This window comes from Lutra lutra, chromosome 3 (genome assembly GCF_902655055.1).
Source record: "Lutra lutra chromosome 3, mLutLut1.2, whole genome shotgun sequence".
In the NCBI taxonomy this organism is placed as follows: Eukaryota; Metazoa; Chordata; class Mammalia; order Carnivora; family Mustelidae; genus Lutra; species Lutra lutra.
In genome coordinates, this window is record NC_062280.1 from 723,398 (window position 1) to 748,770 (window position 25,373).

Consider the following 25,373-nt stretch of genomic DNA (forward strand, 5'->3'; position numbering starts at 1 on the left):
CGTCAGACAAAACTGAATCAATGCTGTTCATAGAAATTAAAGTTAAAAGAACCTAATGGTTTCATTAATAACAATAATAATAGTAATAAAAGCTTTTATTTGATGAGACCCAGTTAGATGCATGTTGTCTTTATTATTTTGTTTAAATGTCATCATTTCACAATATAAACAAGATCGAGTAGGTACAAAACCTTTGCTTTTTAGATGAGGACACTCAGGACAGTGGACGTGAAGTGTCCTGACCACATTAATGCAAATGGTCAGGCAGAGACAAGACTAGAAACATGTTCCCTACCTCAAATCCCTGTTTGTTATCTTATGCTGCCTCAGGGAAATCATCCCAAATATACAAAATCCTGTGAACTATCTAACAGCAGTTTTGAGATAAAATGTGAACAACCAGTTATATCCACAAACGGTCATGTGTTCTTTATCACTGAGATTTCAGTAGAAAATATGTATTTACCTATGGGTTCAGACAGATTTAAAAATCAGTGATGTAAAAGAGTTACATTTAATGAACAGAGTCCGTGCTTTGTCTTTATTTTTGTCTACTTCACCAATGTTTGAAGTCAGCTTGATGTCCCTACTAAGTCTGGCTTTATCTTCTGTAATAAAATAAATTTTATCTCAAACCTTTTTCAATATAAAAACTTAATGCCTCCTGAGTGTCTTCAGGCCTTGGTGCTAAGTCGGTTGCTACATAAAGAGAGAAAAATATAAGAAAATGCCAGTTGAGAGACCTGGAAGAGACCCTGTGGCCACAGTCTCTATGCACATGTGTGTGCTTTCTGTTAACTAGGTAGTATTTTCATGTCAGGTTATGGAGAGTAATTTCAAAACCTTGATAGGTCAATTTTTTTTCAACAGAGATACAATCACAGTGCTTATTTGAGCAGAGTTTGCACTAAACTGCATGAGAGATCTTGAGGCAACTATCCTGAAGTTTAAGATACATCAGCACATGATGTGAGCCCAGTTAGAAAATAACTGGACAAATTCAGTGGACACCGAACTGGACAGGAACCCAAAACAGGGTGATTTCTTGAAGTTCAGACTGAACAGGATGTGACTGGGGACGTCGTGAAAAAGATTTATCAACTTTAACAACAGCGATAGCCTAAGGATAACAAGGTCCTTAACCAGAGATGCTTGAAGTTCCAAGTTCATCATGTCATGTAAGAGAACATCCAGAACAAGGAGAAAGGTTAAGTTCATGTGAAGAACGGAGTGTTGCTTATAGATAAGTTCTAAAGGGCATAATTACGTATTTGTACACATTATGTGGAATAGTCAATACAAGTATATTGAGGAGAAACAGATATTAATTTTTGTTGTGACACCAGGTTACTATTTTCTTTCTTTTAACCATTTTATTATTTGCCTATTTCTCTGTTTTTCATTTCAGAAATGTAGAGGGTTGAATCAAAAATCTGTACGGAGGGTGTCTGGGTGGCTCAGTTGGTTAAGCGGCTGCCTTCAGCTCGGGTCATGATCCTGGAGTCCCAGGATCCTGTTCCATGTTGGGTTCCTTGCTCAGCAGGGAGTCTGCTTCTCACTCTGACCCTCCCTCCTCATGTTCTGTCTCTCATTTTCTCTTTCTTTCTCAAATTAAAAAAAAAAATCTGTAAGAATATTTCTGGCCCTACAAAGCTATAAAGCTATTATATTAGAATATTGAATATAAGGCTTTTTAAAGCTCTGTGCCAAGAAATGGCATCAAAGACTTCCAAGTTAAAGAACTGTAATAGAGAGAATAGAAATTACAATTCACATTATAATATTTAGGTAGGTAAGGCTTATCAGAGAAAACTTGACTATTCCCTGTTCACTACAAAATTTTGCAAAGATTAATATGACCTTCAAAGACAGTAATAGAAAATAATAATAGAGTGTAATAGAAGAATTTTTCTTTCTTTTTTTTTAAGATTTATGTATTTATTCAGAGAGAGAGCGTGTGCATGTCTGCAAGCAGGGGAAGGGCAGAGGCACCCCCAGAGAGGGAGAGAATCCTCAAGCAGACTCCCCGCTGAGTGGAGAGCCCCACACGGGGCTCCATTCCAGGACCCTGAGATCATGATATAAGCCCAAATCCAGAGTTGGATGCTTAATTGACTGAGTCACCCAGAAGTCACCCTAGAAGAATTTTCTGGCTACAAAGATATATAGAACTTTCCAAACCATTTTATATTATAAAATGTAAACCAAAAGAATAGTCTTAGCTTTTTAACTTAATATATCTGTATGAACACACTTTTTTCTCTTCGTTTTTATTGAATGAATTTTTTTTTCTCAGAACGCATTTTAAGTTCAGCTAATGTCCTCCGAAGTTACACATATGTATGCATGTTTGTATATAAATTTCCACCAAATATTCTAGCAAATGTAATACAGAATCTGAGATGTTATAGAAGTAGTGAATAGTATTCTTCCCTTGTTAAGAAAACACAAAACTTATCTTAATAGGATACTGTGGAGGAATATTTTTATGATCTGGATACAACCATAAATTCTAAGGTCCAAGGTGATTCAGAAAATTTACACTTTTGATGGGGAAAAAATGTGATTCAGAAAATTTACACTTATGATGGGAAAAGTATTTCGTGATTTTATATGTGTTTGTGTGTTAGTGTTTCCAGTGTGGTGGCAGCCTGTGTGTCAGACCCCCGTCTGGATCCTTCATTGAATGTCCAAAGACTTCAGAAAAAATTGAGAGTAAATAGGGAATAATAAACTTTTTCTGGAAATAAGTAGCTAAGATTAGCACAACTTTAAAGTGGAATCCCAAAAGATTTAAAGTTGGAGTTTATTACTAATTATGCAGTAAATGTGAAAAACAAGTTTACTCTATTTTGAAGATAATAAAAAATAATAAATTCAGCATGGCATAATTTTTTCCTTATAGATAGGGGCTATTCTGCTTAAAGCTTCGTTAACAGTAGCCAACTTTTATTTTTATAATATGAATATGTCCTGGGGCACCTGGGTGGCTCAGTGGGTTAAGCCTCTCCCTTTGGCTCAGGTTATGATCTCAGGGTCCTGGGATCGAGCCCCACATCGGGCTCTCTGCTCAGCGGGGAGCCTGCTTCCTCCTCTCTCTCTGCCTGCCTCTCTGCCTGCTTGTGATCTCTCTTTGTCAAATAAATAAATAAAATCTTTTTAAAAATATATGAATATGCCCAACGAGGTAATTCTTTACAATGGGAACTGATAGTTATTGGTTACTTAAATTTCTCTTACATTTTGGTGGCACGTAGACAAAACATTTGACAGAAGTGTTGAATTTTCATCTGGTGGTTTTGGGGTCATATAAAACAGCCTAAAACAAAAGTGTCTAAAGGCTGGCTTGAATTAACTAATTGTCACCAGGTCTATTTGCCAGGGTTACTGAATCACAGCTTTAGTTCCATTCAAATCCAGAGTCTGTTTCTCACAGCAGCAAACTTTAGACTCAGCATATTAAAAGCTACAACCGTTTGTGTGGGTTTTCCTTTGTCTTGTATCTGCAGTGTCTGAGAGGGCAAGGAGCTTTGAGCCACAGCAGGAATTTCCTGTAAATTACAATAAATGTTTTCCTCATCGTCCACATCCTTTTTTAATTCCTAAGTCCTAGGCATTTTTCCACTCCTTTAGGTAGAAATTTCCTCACTTTTACAGAAGCTGTACATGTAAGTTACATGTACATGTAAATTTCGGCTTTTTAATATCTCATAGACATATAAATAATACGTCATTAAATAAATTAGCAGGACGCGATGCATTAATGGAGCTAGCCACAAAGTTGAAGACTTGCCCAACTGGCACTTTTATTTTTAAATTTTTAAATATTTTATTTATTTATTTGAGAGAGAGAGTGAGAGCATGAGTGGGGGAGAGGCAGAGGCAGAGGGAGAAGCAGGCTCGCTGCTCACCGGGAGCCCGATGTGGGGCTAATCCCAGGAGCCCAATCATGAGTTCATGCTGAACCAACTGAGCCCCCAGGCGCCCCCCAGTCCAGCATTTAAAAGTGTGATGTGACCGATGGAATAACATAAACGGAAAATGAAATAATCTCAGAAACAGGTTAGATTGGGAAGTTTAGGAAGAGCAGGCCAGGGCCTCATCACAGTCCTGATGGGTGTAAAGGAAGAGGCAAAATCAAAGTGATGGTGTCCCTTGTCACCTCGGGCTGAGCTCTGCATATTTTGGAGAGAGGAAAGGTTTGGCAAAATCGATATATTCCATAAAAAGATAAAGAATTTGCTTGAAAAGAAGCTTAAGGAAGTCCTGGGAGATGGGATGGAAGACAGATGAAGCAATAATAAAATATTGAAGCAGAACAAACAATGTTTTCTGTGGGGGTGGGGAGGTGCTTTCTTTTCATGTGGGGTTTTCCTGCATAGGGGAAGTCCGCATCGCATCCACGATTAGAATCCGTCTGGAATCTGATAGACTGGCTGACATTTGGCCTGAAGTACCCGATTCTTAACCATAAGCACGGGTCCATCCCACTGAACAAGGTTTTCAAATGTAAAAATTTCTTCACTGTAGGTCTTCCTGTTCAGCTGATTGCTAATTTTAGGAGTCAGTGCATTTTGGTAAACATTCGGGACTTTCGCCACATCTAACGGAAACCTCTTACGTTTTTGCAGATGTGTAATGTTCCTCATTATCAAACATGAAACTTCATTATCAAAAAATAAAAGTAAGCTATCTGTCAATGATCATAAATTACAAATATAAGCTATTCACAATAGAATTATAAGCCCAGGTTCAAAAGAACTTTCTTAACCTCCTCATAATTTGCTATCCTTCATAACAAAAGAGAAGCCTTTTTGGTACGTTCCGATCCATTGCTTGTAAAGCCTTATATTTACTCGTTTACGGGAAGACCAGCAGCTCGCTTCCCTGTGATAGATGTAGTATCTAGTCACATTATTCCAGATCCAATCCATCTTACTGTAGGTAAGCCAGAAAGATAAAGAAAGGATAAAGAAGATAAAGAAGGTAGGTCACTGAGTAGTAGGACATTCTAAGAAGGGCAGTGTTTGTTCCCTTCCCTTCCTTTAAAGTGCCTGCACAGCTGCCAGGCCAGCCTCTTCTAATCTTTTCATAGGAGAGTTTTCAACCAAGTCTTCCCTGCTCAAAATCTTCTATGCAACAAAATATGAACCTTGGTGAAATTTTATTAAAAAAAATTTCCCGGTGCGCCTGGGTGGCTCAGTGGGTTAAGCCTCTGCCTTCGGCTCAGGTCATGATCTCAGGGTCCTGGGATCGAGCCCCGCATCGGGCTCTCTGCTCAACGGGGAGCCTGCTTCCTCCTCTCTCTCTCTCTCTCTGCCTGCCTGTCCACCTACTTGAGATTGAAGTAAATAATATCTTTAAAAAAAAAATTTCCCGTCCAAATGACTGTCAGTGAAAGTTTTTAAAAATCATACTTGATTGTATTACTATTACAACTATAATTATTTTATAAGCATAAAATAATTTTTCATAAATAGACACTGTATTAGTAGATGAAAAACTAAAATGTATGAAGATGCTTAATTATCTCCCCAGTCGTGTATAAGTGTAATGCCGTCAAGATAATGAATGATTCTAAAGTTTAACTGAACCAACAAAAGACAAATGGACCTTAGAATCCAAATAATTTTTTTTGAAGATTTTATTTATTTATTTGAAAGAGGGAGAGAACAAGAGACTGCAGAGCAGGGGGAGCAGCAGAGGGAGAAGGAGAAGCAGGCTCTGTACTGAGCGGGGAGCCAGATACGGAGCTGGATCCCAAGACCCTGGGATCCTGACCTGAGCCAAAGGCAGACGCCTAACGGACTGAGACATCCAGGCCTCCCTCCAAAATAACTTTGTTAACAGAATTTAGTAAGTTCGATAATTTAGTTAAATTTAAAATCAGTAATAGAAAAGATTATTTAATGAAAAGTGTTGATAAACCTACCCATCAATTTGGAGGAAAAGTTTATATCTGAGATTCAATTTCAGTGGGATTAAGACTTAAATGTGAAAGTGGACTGTCAAGTTATTACAAATGTAGAAACTAATATTGTTGCAATATTGGGACACAAAAGAATTTTTAGTCAGATTATTAAACATAGTGATAACTACAAACTAGACCCTTCTGTTGCCAATGTTCAGTCGAGCCAGAGATAGTCTCCTTATTTTTTTCTCTTTCCCACCTCTTTTTTTTTTTTTAAGATTTTATTTATTTATTTGACAGATCACAAGTAGGCAGAGAGGCAGGCAGAGAGAGAGGAGGAAGCAGTCTTCCCGCTGAGCAGAGAGCCCGATGTGGGGCTCGATCCCAGGACCCTGAGATCATGACCTGAGCTGAAGGCAGAGGCTTAACCCACTGAGCCACCCAGGCGCCCCTCTTTCCCGCCTCTCAACCATCAGTTCTATTTCAGAGTCTAACTGATGAAAGTAGTGCAAAAATGTTCAACGTTAGAATCGAGCTATGACAAATCATTTTATTTGTTACAGAAAACTTCAGATAGTATTTAATCTTGTTCCTGTCTTTAATTCAGCATAGTTATGTTCAGAGGTTCTAGAATCTCAGCGCTGAATGGACCTGAGAAGTCTTGTAGAGAAACTTGCTCATTTTACAGATTTGGAAAGTAGGAGTTTAGGAGACTTTTTGCCTCCTAAGCCACAGCTGTGGTAGATGAGCTAAGAGTACGAGTTTCCTAAGTTTCATTTCTGTGCTTCTTTCATTAGGTTGAAATTAAACCATAGATGAGTCAAACTAATATGATAGCAAACTTCAACCCTGGTTCTCATTTGTATTTTTTTATCTCCCCAGAGACAATTTTTCAACATCTTTCCTGCTGGAATTGAAACACACATTCACTTTAACTGTACTTGTTTAAAATAAAATTTTAAATACTGCAGAAGAGGCAATACTACCCCCCCACAAAATCTTACAAAACTCCTTAAGTCAGAGATCAATCTAATGAAGAGAAAAGAGTTTAAAGTTGTACCTTTCATTTTCAAGCCACTTCCAATTCATGTCCTTTATAGTATTCCAAAAGATGTTAAAATTTATTAAGTTAGAAAGACTCTTAGAAAAAATATTGTATAATCCTCTTAAATTTCACATGAAGATGACTGGTACCGTTTATCTTGACAGAGAAACTGGAGGTCAAAATCAGTCTTTGCCTAGTAAGTGAATTTTCTTCCATTTTATGCTCTTTCCTACATGTCTTCATTAAGCAAATTTGGGGCTTATAAAAATTGATCTGGCTCCATTTCACATAAAAAAGCTCAGGAGGAGAAATTCAGCTGTCAGATATAAGTAGGCATTTCAAGCATCCAGACCTCCATACAGGACAGTGAGTCATGTGAAACGCACCGTGCAAAGGAAGCTGACACACCAAAGAGGAGAACAACAATGATGAGTTCCCAAAGACATGCTGTGGGAAAAGGTAGTGATGGAGGGTCTATTTCTGGGCCCAGCGGGATGACTTGGGAATTTAAAAATCAGAAGAAGGGATCATGTCACTGAGCTTTGAATTGAAGATGAAATTATTTAGGAGGCTTTTTCCATTAACGCTATTACAGCTTATCAGGACGGTACATGATTGAATTGCTTAAATACTTTGCCGTCTAAAAATAAGTTAGGACAGGAAAACTGCTTCAATTCTGTCAGGGAGGCGGCTGTGAGGTGTAATCATAATTGCATAATTAGTATGTTATTGACATGGAAGTAAAATGCTAAATGTGAATTAAAAGACGTGTCTGTCTGCAGCAGGAATCTCTTTGGAAGCACCCGCGCCCGGCGCTCGTAATTAATGCCCAGGACTGAAATGGAAACTGTTGGGCCAGGGAGTTCTAAAAATAGTCTCCAGAATGGCTTAAATCTTTAAAACAGCTTACCCCCCATTTTCCTGTTCTCTTATTGACAAGTGATATCCTCTTACGTTCCAATTATGGGAAAGTTTTACAAGCATTTGTAGGAATAGAACGGCGACTATGTGATTCAGAAAAGAAAGAACTCTACAGAGGAATGTCATTTAGTTCAAATGAGCAACCTAGTTCTATTATTTAATTACATTAAACAATTTGTTTTCTATGTACGTCTATATAGAAATATATATATATAGTAACAATAAGGTTAGCTACAGACATTACATATGTGCATATATGAACATACATGTATGTTTGTGTGTGTGTGTGTGGTATTTGTGGCAAATATTACCAAATTACTAACATTGCTAAATCTGATAGGACCCATTTAAATTAATTTAATACTCCTAGTTCTCTGGCCAAGGTAACAAGAATTTAGGGGCTAAATTCATAACCTAAGGCCCAGGAAATGACTTCATAAGGTTGCTGGGCATGTGTAAGTCCATCTCCACCAAGAGTTTGTTGGATTATCTTTCAAAGTTTCCTTTTGGGGGGAGTTATTTGGCATTAAGTTATAAGTCAGTCTGTGATGTCTTCCTTACTATGGTTAACATGTTCATATTATTGTCAGTTCCACTCGAAATCCCACATGTTCCTCTCTTTAGGTCCTGAATGTTCTTTTGTAATGTAGATAATACCTGAAAGTAGGGCCATCCAAAGTTTGGACAGGTGCCAGCACAAACGGTTGCTGTATCATCGTAGAGCCCTGGAGGACAAGAGAACATTCCTGTGAATTTGGTAATATTATTAGTGAATAAAATTATTAGTGAATAGTGATTTTACAGAATTTAACTTAAAGTTATGCATTAGTGTGGGCTCTTTTGTTCAAACCATAAACGCCTGTATTTTAAATGTTGAATTTTAATGGGAAGTTGGGAGGAGATGTGTCAGGCACTTTTAGGTTGCCATCACGCTAACCTGGAGGTAATCAAGAACTTTGTTCTTGGCACATTATTTTTAATGATGAAGATTTCAAGGGACACCAACATGAAGGATGGTCCCTGTTGTTCAAGATCTTAGCAGTAGGAAGAGGTGTTCCTGAAACGTTCAGGGGAAAGTTTGCTCCTAGAAGAAAGGAAGAATCTGTCAGTGGTTCTGAGAATGGGATGACACAGCCGGTTCAGAGTACAAAAGGAAGGTCAGTGTGGTCAGGGTGGGGTGAGTGGGGGGCAAAGAGTGTCGCAGACCTTGTCAAAGAGGAAGGCAGAGCCTAGATCATTTAGCAGTTTAGCATTTAACTTTCTTTAAACATAGGACATTACCAAAAGTGAGATTCCCCACCACTGAATGAGGACTTACTGTATGTAAATGGGGTTTATATGCCTCTTTTTGGACTCAAACTAATGTTGTAGGCAAGATATGGCTGTACTAGGATTTAATCCTGCTTTGCATTTACATGGTATTTGGACTTACTGAACTTCAAAAATGTCGTTTGTGTTCACAAGTCACTTATCTCCATTAGTTCCTATTGTGATCTGAGAGGTTTTTATTGGACCTACTTTTGTGGATCATCAATTTGCTGCTACTTCTAGCCACAACCTTGGAATCGTCACTAAGGATTTCTATGAAGTCAATAGAGATATTTACATGAAAACTCAAAAGCTAAGAGGGATCTTTGCAATCAAATTTTTGTGACTCAAAAAACATTTTTGGATTACTTTGTAAAGCAGTATACCTTCATGTGTTTTTAGTAACTTACTATGTATTATTATAAATTGGTATATGTTACCATCAGGATCGTGATCCAATCTTATTAAGGAGATATGTATTTTTATGCCAACAAACACTGCACACTTTTAGAATCTGGATTTTCTACAAGCTATTTTGGAAAGAATAAAAACTCTTGTCCCGTCTCAGGCTTTATTGGCATATATATGGAATTCAGAAGGTTCAAAGTGGAAGTTTATTTTGAGTATTTTCCCAGCTTGCTAGAAAATAGCACATGAAATAGAAAGGACCGTGAAGTGTTACTGGTTTTCTTCTGCAGGGCTCTAGAGATTTTGTTTTCACTCTGGCTGAAGATGCTGGGAGGAGTCTTTCCACCCCTTTGGTGACATGGGATAAATAAAAACCAAATATGTCAGTAGTTTCTTCTGGCTATCTGAAATTTTACTGATGAGGTAACTTCGATTAGTAAACGCACTGTACTTTTTTTAAAGATTTATTTATTTATTTGAAAGAGAGAGAGCAGGGGAAGGGGCGGGGGGAGAGGGAAGAATCGCACGCAGACCCCCACGGAACGCAGAGCCCTTCCCAGGGTTCAATTCCACAACCTTGAGAACATGACCTGAGCCAAAGCCAACAACTGGGCTCTTAGCCGACTGAGCCACCCAGGCACGCCAGTGTGTCGTACGTTTTAACAAAATAAGGCCTATGCCGGCATGGTCTGACTTCCACTTTCCTCAGAAAAATATCTGTGTCTGTAGTACCAAAGGTTAATTGACATCCCAGGAGAAAAGATGCAAAGAAAACATAAAGCGTCTAGATCGATAGACCTGGAGAAAACTCAAAAGAAGCTGATTTTGTTCCAGTAGTGCCATTGCCTAAAGTGATCAGACAATGAAATCAAAATCAGCTAAACCCTGAAAACAGAGCAAAGAAATACGGCAGATAAGGATAGCAGGTAAACCCTCATAATGTGACGTCCACGCGACGCACAGCTGGTGAGGTAAAAGGATGCAAATGGAAGTGAATTTGGTAATTTGAAAAAATATATTGGTTAGATTCAGCCGATGTGTCTAAGGACAAGCAAGAGGTTTCCAAAATGAGAGATTATGTGAAAGGCACAAACTCCAATGTCTTCTATAATGTTTTTATGTAAGAGAAACAGTTTTTACCACAGTAGACACCATCTCTTTCAAGAGCTTTGTAAGCTCCATAAATGATTTTAACTATTTGAAGGATTATAAAAAGCTTATAACACATGTCGTTGTCCGTTTGTCCCAAGTCACAGAACGTTCAACACCAAGTGTGACCGTAATGTGAACTCTGGGTTTTGGGTGATTCCGCGCCGTGTCAGCTGCAGGGTCCTCAGGTGCGGCAAGTGTGCGGGTCTGGTGGCGGAGGCTGCCGGGGCAGAAGCCGTGAATGAAGGCTGACAGGGCTGTATGGGTGACGTTTGTCCTTCCGTTCAGTGATGCGGTGAACTTATAACTGCTTCAAAAATAAAGTGTATTTAAAAAAGGCGCACATGCATCTGAATGGACTTGTTCATTGTCTTCCTCTATTGTTAAAAGAGGTTTTGATGCGTATCCGACGGGGTGTTTGAATCAAGGAAAGGGGACGTTAGAGATGGGACTGAAGGCCTTGCCAGTTTGTGTCTTGCCGCGCGGAGAAACGCTATTTATACGTTTCCAGTTTTAAAGGTCATTTTAAAATCGCTTTACAGAATTTAAAAGTACTTTTAAGAGTTTTAAAAGTCACAAAGTACCTTGTATACATTAAGCGCGCGTGTCTTCTCCTGGACCCCGGACTGCACCGCGACAGTCGGTCCGCGACCCCTGACCGCACCGCGACAGTCCGTCCCCGACCCCGGACCGCACCGCGACAGTCGGTCCCCGACCCCGGACCCCACCGCGACAGTCGGTCCCGGACCCCAGACCGCACCGGGGCAGTCGGTCCCCGACCCCGGACCGCACCGCGACAGTCGGTCCCGGACCCCGGACCGCACCGCGACAGTCGGTCCCGGACCCCAGACCGCACCGGGGCAGTCGGTCCCCGACCCCGGACAGCAACGGGACAGTCGGTCCCCGACCCCGGACCGCACCGCGACAGTCGGTCCCCGACCCCGGACCCCACCGCGACAGTCGGTCCCGGACCCCAGACCGCACCGGGGCAGTCGGTCCCCGACCCCGGACCGCACCGCGACAGTCGGTCCCGGACCCCGGACCGCACCGCGACAGTCGGTCCCCGACCCCGGACCGCACCGCGACAGTCGGTCCCGGACCCCAGATCGCACCGGGGCAGTCGGTCCCCGACCCCTGACCGCACCGCGACAGTCGGTCCGCGACAGTCGGTCCCCGACCCCGGACCGCACCGGGGCAGTCGGTCCTGGACCCTGGACCGCACCGCGACAGTCGGTCCCCGACCCTGGACCGCACCGCGACAGTCGGTCCGCGACAGTCGGTCCCGGACCCCAGACCGCACCGCGACAGTCGGTCCCCGACCCCAGACCGCACCGCGACAGTCGTTCCCCGACCCCGGACCGCACCGTGACAGTCGGTCCCCGACCCCGGACCGCACCGCGACAGTCGGTCCCCGACCACTGACCGCACCGCGACAGTCGTTCCCCGACCCCGGACCGCACCGCGACAGTCGGTCCCCGACCTCCGGACCGCACCGCGACAGTCGGTCCCCGACCTCCGGACCGCACCGCGACAGTCGGTCCCCGACCACTGACCGCACGGCGACAGTCGGTCCCCGACCCCGGACCGCACCGCGACAGTAGGTCCCGGACCCCGGACCGCACCTCGACAGTCGGTCCCTGACCCCGGACCGCACCGGGACAGTCGGTCCCCGGGGAATGCACCCGCAAGTCACAAAACTATTAATTTTCAAAGTCAAAATTAGAAGAATTTTGTCTTGCTATTTATATGTAGTTCATATGAACTAATGTTTGTTATTTTATTTAGAAAGAGAATCACTTGGATTAAACATGTGTCTTGTTCATGCTTTTATTTTGTCATTGTAAACTTAAACCTAACTGTGTTTTTATGACTTAATTCTCACCATATCCAGAGTTCAATAGAAAGAAAACTATTTTCAGGGCACACAGAGATCATTTAAGCGTTCCTCCTTCTGTATGCTCAGCAAACTCAGCCTGATTTGGTATATTTAGAATGACGCGAGGGATTTGTATTTTACCAAACAGTTCTGCTGCTACAGATGTGCTATGATTAAAACGAAGTCTTAAAAATAAGTAATTAATTAAAAATTAATTAGTAAAGTATCTTACTAATGTCTAATATTAGTATCTGGGCTAATATTAATGTCTGGCTGCCTTTTGAGAAAGTGTCCCAGACAGACTAGACTTGCCAGTAGTCAGACCCCACGAACCCTTAAAGCACAGTTATTATCTTGACCAATAGGGCCCAATCCTTAGAACAGGATTATCATCCAGGAGGTGGTGTTTGCCTCTCACAACTTCGTCATAAACACTCCGCACCTCAGAAGGAATAACTTCTAGGCTTACCCCTCAACCCAGTTTCCCAAACCAAAGGGCAGATGCAGTCTTCCTATCTGAGCTGTTAGGCCAAGCAGCTGGGAGGCATTTGACTAACTTTTGTCCATGGCCCTGTGTGCTGAGTGTCTCCACATCTTAATTTATGCAGTTCAGTGCTGGGTTTTTACTTTCTAATGTTTCTGGCAAAAAAAATCTATCTTAGTGAATCTGTTGATCTTCTTTTATTGCCTCCCCTTTTATCTTCTCTGTTTTCCTCTCTATTTTGTTCACTCCCTTTTCTTGATCTAAGTTCTTTTACTTTCAAAACCCATTTCTGACTCTGATTTTATGTCAGTCTGTTTACTCAGTGAGCAATAATTACTAAGCTAATTACGTTCTTACAGTCATTTATATATCTGTTCTCTAGATGAAAATTTTCTGAATCTTCTATTTTCTCTGTTTTCTAGATTGGCCCTTCCCTCCCTAACTTGTTCCTTTCATGTCTTGTTTTATCAACTTCTGGGTGAATCTTCAAACCCTTCATCTTGCCATTTACCAAAGATACTGTCACCAGACCCGGAACAACATGCAGAGCTCAGATTTATTCCAGGATGGGATGCATGTCAACACAGACAGCACATTTGTTCCATTAGAGACGTCCAAGGTGAGGACAGCTAGAAAGAGGATTAGTTAGAATAGTGCTAATTAGAGAATTGTTAATAACATTTGTTTGGGCAACATCATGAACCACAAAGTCGATATGGTGTCCTATTTTATGCTGTAGGTTAGCTAGCTCTGTCTCTGGTGTTACTGTCAATCTCCTGGAGGAGAGATTCCTAACACAGTCAAGGTGATTTAGCAGATAGAAAAGCTGAAAAATTACTAATATATATGCATATATATGTGTGTGTGTGTGTGTGTGTGTGTGTGTGTGCATATTAGGATATATCTTTGATTCCACGGCGCAGTGCAGAGCCAGTTGTAATACTTAGTGAAACTATTTTAAATTGACAGCAATTTTGTACATCAGGCAATTATTCAAACCTCAGAACAGCCTTTTTCATCCTGCAAGTAACACTGTTAGAAAAGCCTCTCAAGAATGCATGGTGTCTCTGCTGAATCTTGATGAGAGAGAACACATATTCTGGCACTGCCTTTTACTGAATCAGACTTCTGGAGTATCTGTTTGTCATTGTAAGGACTGATACTAGCTTGAGAAAGTATAAAGTGTCTGCTCACTGTCAGATATTAGTAATTTTTGCATCTTATTTTTTAATTGGTTACTTATCTCTAAGACTTTATTTTAACTTATTTTAAATATTTTATTTTTAAGTAATCTCTACACCCGATGTGGGACTTGAACTCACAACCCTGAGACCAAGAGTCGCAAGCTCTTCTGACTGAGCCAGCCAGGCTCCCCTGTACAATAATTTAACATGAAGTATTTGAATTGAAACTTCTATTGGGGTCTTTACTGGTTTAAAGCTCATTTTTGAGTGCTTTTTCCACCAATTTACCAAGCTCATCTAGATTAAAAATTGTCAGTTGGCTGTTGGTCTCAGCTTTATTTTATTATTATTAATTCTGTCTATTTTAAGCCACTTAGGACAAAGAAAATGTGTTGTCGAATGTCGGGTTGCTATACATAAACATACCAAAAATAAATTGAATGTAGACTAATCCGTAAAACAAATACAGTTTTTGTGAGGGCATTGTTATCATTTATGTTTCGCAATCAGAAATTTAACTACATTATTTGATAATGACCATACCCAGTAAAGTCAGGAAGTTCAAGAAGAGTTACAGAATAGGAAAGGATGGGGATAAGAAGCTATTTGACAATTTGCTTTTATGTTTTGAGCAATTCTTCATTTAGGACAGAGTTGTTTAATCCAGACTTGTTTTGTTGCTTGTGGTTTAAAATTCAGCCTGTGTGTTATTAGATAATGTGTTGAAATAAACAGCAAAATAACTCCAACATATTTTATATACATATTTTCTCTGAATACTATGAGCATAATTTGAGAAGCAGTCTTTTTCTCAAAGGAAAGTTATTGTTTCCATAAATGACATGTGTATCTGGGCTCAGAAGAAAAAAAACCAATTATGATATTTCTAGGTAAATGAATGATTAACACTTTGATTTATTTTTTTAAGATTTTATTAATTTACTTGACAGAGAGAGAGAGGAAACACAAGCAGGGAGAGTGGAAGAGGGAGAAGCAGGCCTCTTGTTGAGCAGAGAGCCCGATATAGGGCTCCATCCCAGGACCCTGAGACTCTGACCTGAGCTAAAGGCAGCCACTTAACAACTGAGCCACCCAGGCGCCCCTAGTGCTCTGTATTAAAAGAAAATAAAGTCAGCTATATGAATCTCAACACATAGAAAAATCCAAATTTTAAAAGACAAGTATTGTCATAAGTTGTAAGATGAGTCAGTTCAGAAGATTTATTTTGTGAAAATCCATCATGAAGATTTCAGATAAATCATGACTTTATTTAATGACAAATACATGTTTCAGTTTATAAAAAAGCCCTCTGATTTTACATTTGGAAAATTTCCAAAACTATACAAGGATGAAAGGGCATTTATAGTTGGTTTTCTTTTTAGAATTACCTTAAATATTTATAAATCAATACTTAGAAACTTTATAAAGTATAGATTTTCAAACACATAACTCATGACTTCTCAAACAGGTATATAGCTTTTTGTGAATTAAACAAACTTGTATTCTACATATATTTTTTTTAAAAACTGATTTATTTATTTATTTATTTTCATTTCACTGCTTAGTTTTTTTCTCCTTCTCTAGACTTTTTACTGTTATTGTCCAGGAAGGCCATAAGTAACGGAGTAAGACTTTTGTTGGGCGGCAACAGTAGGCAGGGCTGCCAGTTTCAACAAGAAGTTCTGCCAAGTTCAGCCATTGTTTGGCCATTTGGGGAAATGCTTCAACATTTTTTGTTAAAATACCGAGCAACCTTCTCATTTACCCTAGTTTGAAGGTCACTCCTTGGAATTCAGTGAAACCTGAACACTGTGTTACAGAAAGCATCTTTACTAATTTATTTCCCTTCACAGAAGCAGTGGAGGGATAAATATGAGGTTGACCTAAGAATAATAAATGATAATTATTTCTGAATATTTCTCTCTGGCACTGGGTCATGTTTCTAACACCTCCACAATCTGTATTTTGTATGTATTGTACACTGCACACAAAACTACATAGAGTCAACTATCTAGTTTTCTGATACAAAGACACATATTCATTCATTTAATCATTTATTAAGCAATATTTAAGGACCTCCCGAGTGCAGTCGCTTATAGAGATGCTTAAGATATATTAATGAAAAAAAAGCAGGCAGAAGTACTTGTAGAGTTTATGTGTTAAAGATATGGACAGAAAATAACTACGTAGAATATACGTAAATGATAGTCGACGGTTTGTTGCAATGTGATTGATGTTATGGGAAGAAGCCAGGACCAATTAAAATAGATGACGATGGGCTAAAGGGTTTTGGTGGTGCAGGCGTAGCTGACTTTAAGCACTCGTGTCTAGGTTAGGTCCCAAAGAAAACTTTGTATCTGAGCAAAGACTCCGGGGAGGGGTGGGGAGCTGACACGCGGGTTTCCGAAAGAGCATTCAGTGCTCTTCGAGAGGAACCCACTGACAGTTTTGAACCTTAGTTCAGATAGTGTGCTTACCTTTCTTTAGTTTTATGCCAGTTGATATGGGAAGGACTAACAAGAAGTAAATTTGTGCGGAGGTGAAGGAAACAGAAATGCTGACGTCCAGAATCCAGGAACTATAGACCCGGAAATAAAGATGAACATTTTTTTCATATTCAGGGGCCGTAAGGGTGGGTATGCGATGGAGAGGAAGGGAGACATGGTAAGTTTGAAAAATTACTCAGTTAATTCATTCCAATTAGTATTCTGTCACTAATTTCTATTATAACCTTATATCAATAAATATTGTGCACAATGACCTTTGTTGTTTACTATAAATTTAATTTAATTATAAAGAGTTATCCAAGTTAGAATTGATAAAAAAGCTAGAAAAGCTCATACATTGTATTTACACTCTGTGTCCCTCCCTGTTTATAAAATTATGCAGTTATATCTGGAAGTAAAAAACATAAGCCAGAATGTAGAACGATCCTTTAAGTCTATATGACTCTGAGTAATTTAGGAGTGGAATGTTGTCTAAATATAGAAATCTACCTTTTTTTTTAAGCAGATGCTATTTATTTATTAATTATTATTATTTTTTTAATTTTTAATTTTTTTTATTTTTTAAAAGATTTTATTTATTTATTTGACAGATCACAAGCAGGCAGAGAGGCAGGCAGAGAGAGAGGGGGAAGCAGTCTCCCTGCTGAGCAGAGAGAGAGCCCAATGTAGGGCTCGATCCCAGGACCCTGGGATCATGACCTGAGCCGAAGGCAGAGGCTTCACCCACGGAGCCACCCAGGCGCCCCGCAGATGCTATTTAAAAATCTACATCCTAGTTACACTTAATGAAACCTTCTGAGGACATATGGATCTAGAATCTCGTATTTCTGTTAGGAATCCATTAGCTAGACTTTCGTAACTTGTTCAGGACTCCAGCTTCAGAAACCATATGTAACATGAATAGTTTTGAACATGTGGTCCTTTGTGGTACAGATAGAACTAGATAGAACTAGGTAGAACCAGAACTGATGTGGTTGAGAGCTCACAACCTTAAATACATAGTCGTTACGATGTTGAGCATTTGGTGAGTAATCAGGTTTCACAGGGTTAACCTGAAAAATCACACAATTAGTGAATTTTTAAAGCATGTTTGAGTTATACAATGACTCAAACATAAACTCTTTGTTAATTTTGGCGTATTTATCTTGAAGGAAGGGGGCTGGACTCTGATTCATTAAATATGGACATATATTAATTTTATGATGAAAAAGATTCAGTGTTTTCTAATAATTTTGAACTGATAACATGGAACACAGCACAGGAAATCCTTTTGGAAAGTCTATAATTAAGGAAGTTAACTCATGTGAGGAATTCGATTAATTAAAATATTAAACAATATTTAGGAAAGTCATTTTATGGGATTCACCCAGGTCAGTTTGTTCTAGACCTTAATACTTGCTCATATCTCATCTGAAGGCCTTCCTGTTCAAAGTAACGAAATCAAGCATTCTTCAAAGCTTTATTCTTAAAATATCTTTCTTTCACCACATTATTTCTGTCTTAAAAATGAACATTTCTGATACCCAGCCATGATGTTTGCCATTGATTTAGATGCAAGGAAATAGTTCTGTTAAAGGTATGAAAAGTCAAAGTTATAATAGAAGCAGTTGAAAGTAAGATATTTCAGAATATCGTAACCAAAGCACATACAATTGTGAACTAGGTAGTGTCCGTTCGACTGTTCTTTATTTCAGGGTTGGGGTTTTTTTTTTTTTTTAAACGTTTCTTCTATAATCCAAGGTTTCCCAGATATAATCATATGTACAGAAAGTATCTGATTTATCAAGTTTTGTCATTTCGGAAAACATCCTACTTCAAGCATTCAGTCCTGCCCTTGCGACCAGTGAGAAGTCGCGTGGCAGTCGTCGGCGTGGAGGAGGAGGTCGTGCTGTAGTCGACCGCGGAGGCGCTGATGCTGTCAGGAGCAGGCCTGTCCCACTCCCCTCTGGCAGCTAGCTTGGGGCCGGCTGGCTAAGCTGAGGGCCATTCTGTGTACCCACACCCCTCAGTAGGAATTAGTCATGTGACTTAAAATACAGCTGTTTCCTACAGGACTAAACTCTGGTGTGAACAGAAAGTTCCCCAAAAAAGATATGCAATGTGAACAGGCTTTAGTTTTATAAAGAGAGAACAATTCTGGAAGGTCTTATGTGAATCACAAAGCAGAAAAGCAAGCTACCTTTCTTTTGGGGTGTAGAAACCTTATACCTTTTCAGCCTCCCTCATTAATAATGTAAGTATTTTAAGTATTTCTTCTACCTCTACTTAGGACCAATTCGGACTCCACCCCTCTCCAAAACAACCAACCAAACAAACAAAGCCACTGAGTAACGGAAAACAGATACCCTGCTCCGCTCACAGTCAGGTAGCGCCTCGTTATTAAGATGTTCATCATTTTCAGTTTAACTAATGAATTCACTGCAGTTCTAATTGTCGTTCCAGCAGGAATTTTTAAAGAATTTCCAAAATCCAAAGACTTAAATAATTTGGGGAAAAAAGAGCAAGTATGGACAAACGCCCCTAACTAGTTGTAACGGTTACTTGTGTGAGTTAACCTGGCCAGGCGACGGTGCCGGCTTGATCAAACACTGGTCTGGGCATTGCTGTCAAGGTATTTCGCAGATGTGATCGGCATCTGACATCCGCTGGCTTTGAGCAAAGGAGATTACCTGGATAATGCGTTTGCATCACATCCAGTCAGCTGAAGGCTTTAGGAGCAGCACTGAGGTTTTCTGAGAAAGAATTCTTCAAAATTTTTGTTTTCCAAGCTCCTCTTAACTACCAGAGGCTAGAGAGCAACCACCGGGCATTTGGTTTGGAGGAAGGCGAGGGAGAAGCAGGTATAGATGGAGGAAGTCAGTGAAAGAAAGTGCGGAAGGAAAGATGGGAAATTACCAGTTGCAGATCCCACCTACCACACGCAGGCATCCCTCGTTTTCTTGGGCCTCTCAGCTATTGCATTTTTTACAAATTGAAAGTTTTGGTAACCCTGAATTTAACAAGCTTCTCAGCACCATTTGTCTAACAGAATTTGGTAACTTCTGTCTTTGTGTCACATTTTGGTAATTCTCTCCATATTTCAAACTTTTTCATTATTTTTATATTGTTCTGGTGACCTTGGATCGGTGTTCTTTTGTACTGTAGTAACTGTTTTGGGCACCACTGACCATGCCAGTAGAAGATGGCAAAGTTAATAAACGTCGTGTGCATTCTGACCGCCCACCCATCTCTGACCCTTTCGGTAGGCGTCCCTATTTCCTAAGACACAACCACATTGAAATCACCCTACAATAGCCCCTATGTGTTGAAGTTGAAAGGAAGAGTCACATATCTCCCACTTAAAGTCAAAAGTGGAAATGATTAAGCTAAGTGAGGAAGATATGTTGAAAGCTGAGGTAGGTCAAAAGCAACTTTCTTGCACAGTGAGCCAAGCTGTGAATGCAAATTAAAAGGAAATTAAAAGTGCTACACCAGGGAACACACTGAAGAGTCTTGTTGATGATCTAGAGAAAGCTTCAGTGGTCTGGATAGATCAAACCAACCCCAACATTCCCTAAAGCCAAAGGCCTAATCGAGAGCAAGACCCTGACTCTCTTCAGTTCGGGGAAGGCAGAGAGAGTTGAGGAGGCTGAGTAGGAAGTTGAAGCTCGGGTTGGTTCATGAGGTTCAAGGAAAGAAGGCGTCTCAGTGACATAAGTGCATCCACAAGCGCTGGTGCAGAAGCCGCAGCAAAGTACCCAGATCCAGCCAAGATAATCCTGAAGGTGGCTAAGGTGGCTACAGCAAACAACACACCTTCAGTGTAGATGGAACAGCCTCCAGTAGGAAGATGTCCTCTAGGCCTTATGTGGCGAGGGAGGAGAAGTCAGTGCCTGGCTTCAAAGCGTCAAAGGACAGGCGGACTCTCCTGTCGGGGGCGAACGCCGCCGGTGACTTGAGGTTGAAGCCAGTGCTCATTGACCCTTTGAAAATCCTAGAGCCCAAAGGGTTGTGCTAGATCGACTCTGCCTGTGATCTACAAAATAGAACCACAACAGACAGTCTACTGTCTTACAGCACAGTCTACTGACTATTTTAAGCCTACTGTGAAGAACCACTGCTCAGAAAAAAAATTATTCCTTTCAAAAGATTACTGATCATTGAAGATGCATCTAGTCACCCAGGAGATCTGATGTACAATGAGATTAACATTGATTAATATCGATCTCATGCCTGCTAAGACATCCATTCTGCAGCCCATGGATGAAGGAGTGGTTTCAACCTTCAAGTCTTATTATTTAAGAAATACATTTTATAAGGTTAAAACTTCTATACATAGCGATTCCTCTGACAGATCTAGGCAAAATAAACTGAAAACCTTTTGGAAAGAATTCACCATTTCAGATGCCATTAAAAACATACATGATTCGTGGGAGAAGGTCCAAATATCAGCAATCACAGGAGTTTGGGAGAAGCTGATTCCAACCCTCAAGGCTGACTTTGAGGGCTTCAAGATTTCAGTGGAGCAAATTCCAGCAGATGTGGTAGAAACAGCAAGAGAACTAGAATTTGAAGGAGAGACTGAGGATGGACTGCACTGTAGGGATCACAGGACAAAACTTGAACAGATGAGCAGGTGCTTTTTGTGGGGGAGCAGAGATGGTGATTTGAAATAGAATCTATTCTTGGGGAAGATGTTGTGAAGACTGTTTAAACGACAACAAAGGATTTAGAAAAGTCCACAAAGTTTGTTGATAAAGCCGCCGCAGGGTTCAAGAGGACTGACTCGAATTTTGAAAGTTTGTGGTACAATGCTACTGAACAGCATCTCATGCTACAGAGAGCTCACTCACGAAATGTGTCCATGGATGCAGCAAACTTCGTTATTAACTAATTTTAAGAAATTGCCACAGCCACCCCAACCTTCAGCAACCCCCACCCTGATCAGTCAGCAGCCGCCATCATCAAGGCAAGACCCTCCACCAGCAAGAAGACTACAACTCACTCAAAGCTACATGATGATGGTTAGCGTATTTTAGCAGTAAAGTATTTTTTTAATTAAGGTAGATGTGTTGTTTTTTAAACATAATGCTATTGTACTGTACTATTTACTTAACTTTCATAGGTACTGGGAAACCAAAAAATTCACTAACTGGCGTTACTTTATTAAAATGCCACTTCGTTGAGATGATCTAGAACCAAACCCTCAGTATATCTGAGGTCCGCCTGTGCTTTAACCTAGGGTTCTGGGACCAGCATCCATTCATCTGGGTGACTAGATACCAGCCGCCAGCTGGAAAGGGAAGCTGAGTGGTTAAGAGCCTGAAGTTTGGATTGCCAGGACCTCTACCTGCACAGCTACGTGGTTTGGACATGGTACTTAGATGCTCTGTGCCTTGGTGTTGGAGTTTCTTATCTGCACAACAGCAATTCCTGAGGCTGTGGGGAAGGTTAAGTGAGTTTTTACATGAGTAATGAGTAATGTGCACGGCAGAAGACAAATCCGCAAAGAAATGAGCTAAATATCTCAGCAGGGCACGCCACCCTCAACGAGAGGTTCTCCTGGACTAGTGCGGTCTGGAAACACTCATCCACGCTAACTTGGGGAGGGAGAACTGCCACAGGGAAGGCAGACTCTCCTGTTTGAGGAAAAAAAAAAGATTATTTGTCCCACAGGAATATGAAGATATGTGCACTCGTCTAATGATGTCAAGGACCAGAGGCTTAAGTTGACAATAAATATGTATATTTACCCAAATAAACCTGACAAGTTCAAAGATATTTTAGTGAGTTAATGGGACTTTGATGAGACTGTGTCTAATGGATTTAAACCGCAGCAGCCTCCTGGCCAGCTGGGACATGACTGCTGTCTGAGGTGCTCCCCATTCCAGAAGTTGTTTCAAACGGGGATCGCACCCACAGTTACAAGCACAATCGCGTGAGTTACAGTTTTTGCCTCAGCTAAAAATTATATTGCCGTGTTTTGAAAAAGATTTAAAATAAAAAGGTTTTATTGAAAATAACTTTTTGAAGAAGACATATGTAGACTGATTAGTAAAATATGTAAACGTGTTAGTCTAATACTAGGTTTCTATCATTTAAGTAAAATAAATCTGCTCTCTTGCCTCTCATTTGAAAACAACTAAAGACAACTACCGAGTTAGGCAGAAAGCACCCACACGTGCACATTCTGTTTGACGACATTCCTTTTGCATAGTTTTATCCTCCTTATTTTCAGTTATAACACGCTTTATTCTTCTCCAGTACTTACCGAGTTCCAACTTTCCCTTCAAATTATCCTTGGAAAGAAGGCAGAATTGAGGTTTATGCACAAAATATCTAGACAACAATTGACATCATGTCAATGAACATGGATTTGATTAACACTCGTTTGCGGAACTTACGACTTTGATATTCGGACATAAGACAAACTTAGCTTAGCTTTGATTGACAAAACCCAGCCTGTGTGCTCATGAATATGCTAATGAGCCCCCATGTGACTAAGCTGTAGGAGGGAGGGGCTCTGGTCACCTGGTCGCCATTCATGTCTCAGTCTCATTCAATAAACCAAATGACGTGCTCAGGTGTCCCTGCGGTTTCATGAGAAACACACTTGGACTTAGGTTAGCCTAAACACAAATAGGAAATAAAGGCAGATTTATACAAAAGCTTATGCCATATTACCATTTTTTAATTAAAAAATACATTCCATGGTAAGGGGATAAGATTTCTCTGAAAATTGGGCTCCATCCAATCCTCAATGAAGTTAATGTTAATATTATAAGTAGGTTGGTTATTTATTTATTTACTTATTTATGTTTATGTTGGGTTGAGCAGAGTTGAGATTTTTTACCTTTAGTTGGTAGTAAGGCAAAAAAACTCATACATTTAATTAAAAGCACAAAGGAATAAAAAGATAAAAGTTGTTTTACATTTAAAAAATAAATTCAGTATTTTGATCACTTTTCTAAACATAATATATTAGTGTGTTAGTTTTGTAGAATATCATCTCTTTGAAGTAAACAAACTAAAGGGAAATAGGAAGAAACTTGTTCTAGGAAAATATTTGTGATTTATCATCCGATAATTAATATCAGTAAACGCAAAAACGTAAGCTCTAACTCAGTTCACAGCCAGTGATTCTCTCTCTCTCTTTTTTTTTTTTAATTCATTTGACAGAGAGAGAGATCACAAGTAGGCAGACAGGCAGGCAGAGAGAGAGCAGAGAAGACTCCTTGCTGAGCAGAGAGTCCGATGCGGGGCTCGATCCCAGGACCCTGAGATCATGACCTGAGCTGAAGGCAGAGGCTTAACCCACTGAGCCACCCAGGCTCCCCCAGTGATTCTCTTTTATTTTTAAATAGTAAGACTTTTATTGTGTGCTTAAAAATTACATTAATTTCTTCGTTTTTTGGTAAAATAGTCTATTAAATTAAGAACAAAAAAAACTTGATTTCAAGATTATACAAATACTGGAAAATGGAAAAATTATTGATTTAATGCACAATATAAAATAATTAGACATAAAAATAATCTAGATTTATTGAGGACTTTTCTGTTTAAATTGGAATGGCAAGGTAATGTATAAAGATGTATTTCCTATCATTTAAATGGTTTGCTGACTTAATTTCTCTAATCATATGTTCTTTTACCCTAAATAACACTAACGCAGCATTTACATCCCAGATTTTACGATTAAAGGTATGCCACCTAGTACTGCTTCAATTTTATGCTAATTAAGACTCTATATCTTCAAAATTATAAACCAAATTATAGGTACGTAAACCAAAATTAAGGTGTGAAAACTATCTGGACGCTTCGAGTTGTGTAACTGCTATTGATGAAGGGATTTGGGCAGGAATTCCTAAGGGAATTCTATGAGAATGAATGGGAAAATGATTGAAGTATCTGGTCAGTGTGTAGCCCTGATCTTCTGTTTCTCATAAATTTTTATTTTCCTTCTAATTTCATCAGAACATTTTCTTTTTTTCTTTTTTTTTTTTAAGATTTTATTTATTTATCTGACAGAGATCACAAGCAGGCAGAGAGGCAGGCAGAGAGAGAGGAGGAAGCAGGCTTCCCACTGAGCAGAGAACCCCACGTGGGACTCGATTCTGGGATCCTGGGATCATGACCGGAGCCGAACGGAGGCAGAGGCTTAACCCACTGAGCCACCCAGGCGCCCCAGAACATTTTCTTATATTAAATGAGAAGATTTCTTAAAATAATGTAATAGTGCTGCATGGTAGAAGTACTTTGATAGAAAAAGAGAGCTTTCCTAAGAAATTATAAATGTTTATAGTTCATGCATGGACTTCAAACCCAGATACAGACAAATGTTTTAAATAGTTATGTACTGACTTTCCATCTTAAGAGTGTTCTCTGATGGTCTAATTGAGTCAGGAACTCAGAGGTGCTACAAACTTGACACTGCGTGTCTCTCATCAACACCACTGCAATGATACAACTTACGTTCCTGGGTTAATGCCATATCTGAATCCTAAGCAAAGATAAGATAGAGAATAAAGCCAATGATTTCAAATAATGTCCTTTGAATATATATATATTTTTTTAAGTTTATACCATAATCATGATATCTTT

The 25,373-nt window shown here is 39.8% G+C and overlaps 1 protein-coding gene across 4 annotated transcripts in view; it reads right to left on the minus strand.

Annotated features, from left to right (window-relative positions):
- Window positions 1-25,373, minus strand: part of CALCRL (calcitonin receptor like receptor) — a 93,443-nt gene that overhangs the window by 65,187 nt on the left and 2,883 nt on the right. For 2 of the 4 annotated variants that reach the window (XM_047720908.1, XM_047720909.1), the window contains exon 2: window positions 8,535-8,602. The exons of 1 other annotated variant lie outside the window; for it this stretch is intronic. The gene's annotated coding sequence lies outside the window, so the exon portion shown is untranslated. Of the gene's footprint in view, window positions 1-8,534; window positions 8,603-13,633; window positions 13,707-25,373 lie in introns of those variants that run through there. One more of the 4 variants, XM_047720910.1, reaches the window with a different exon arrangement.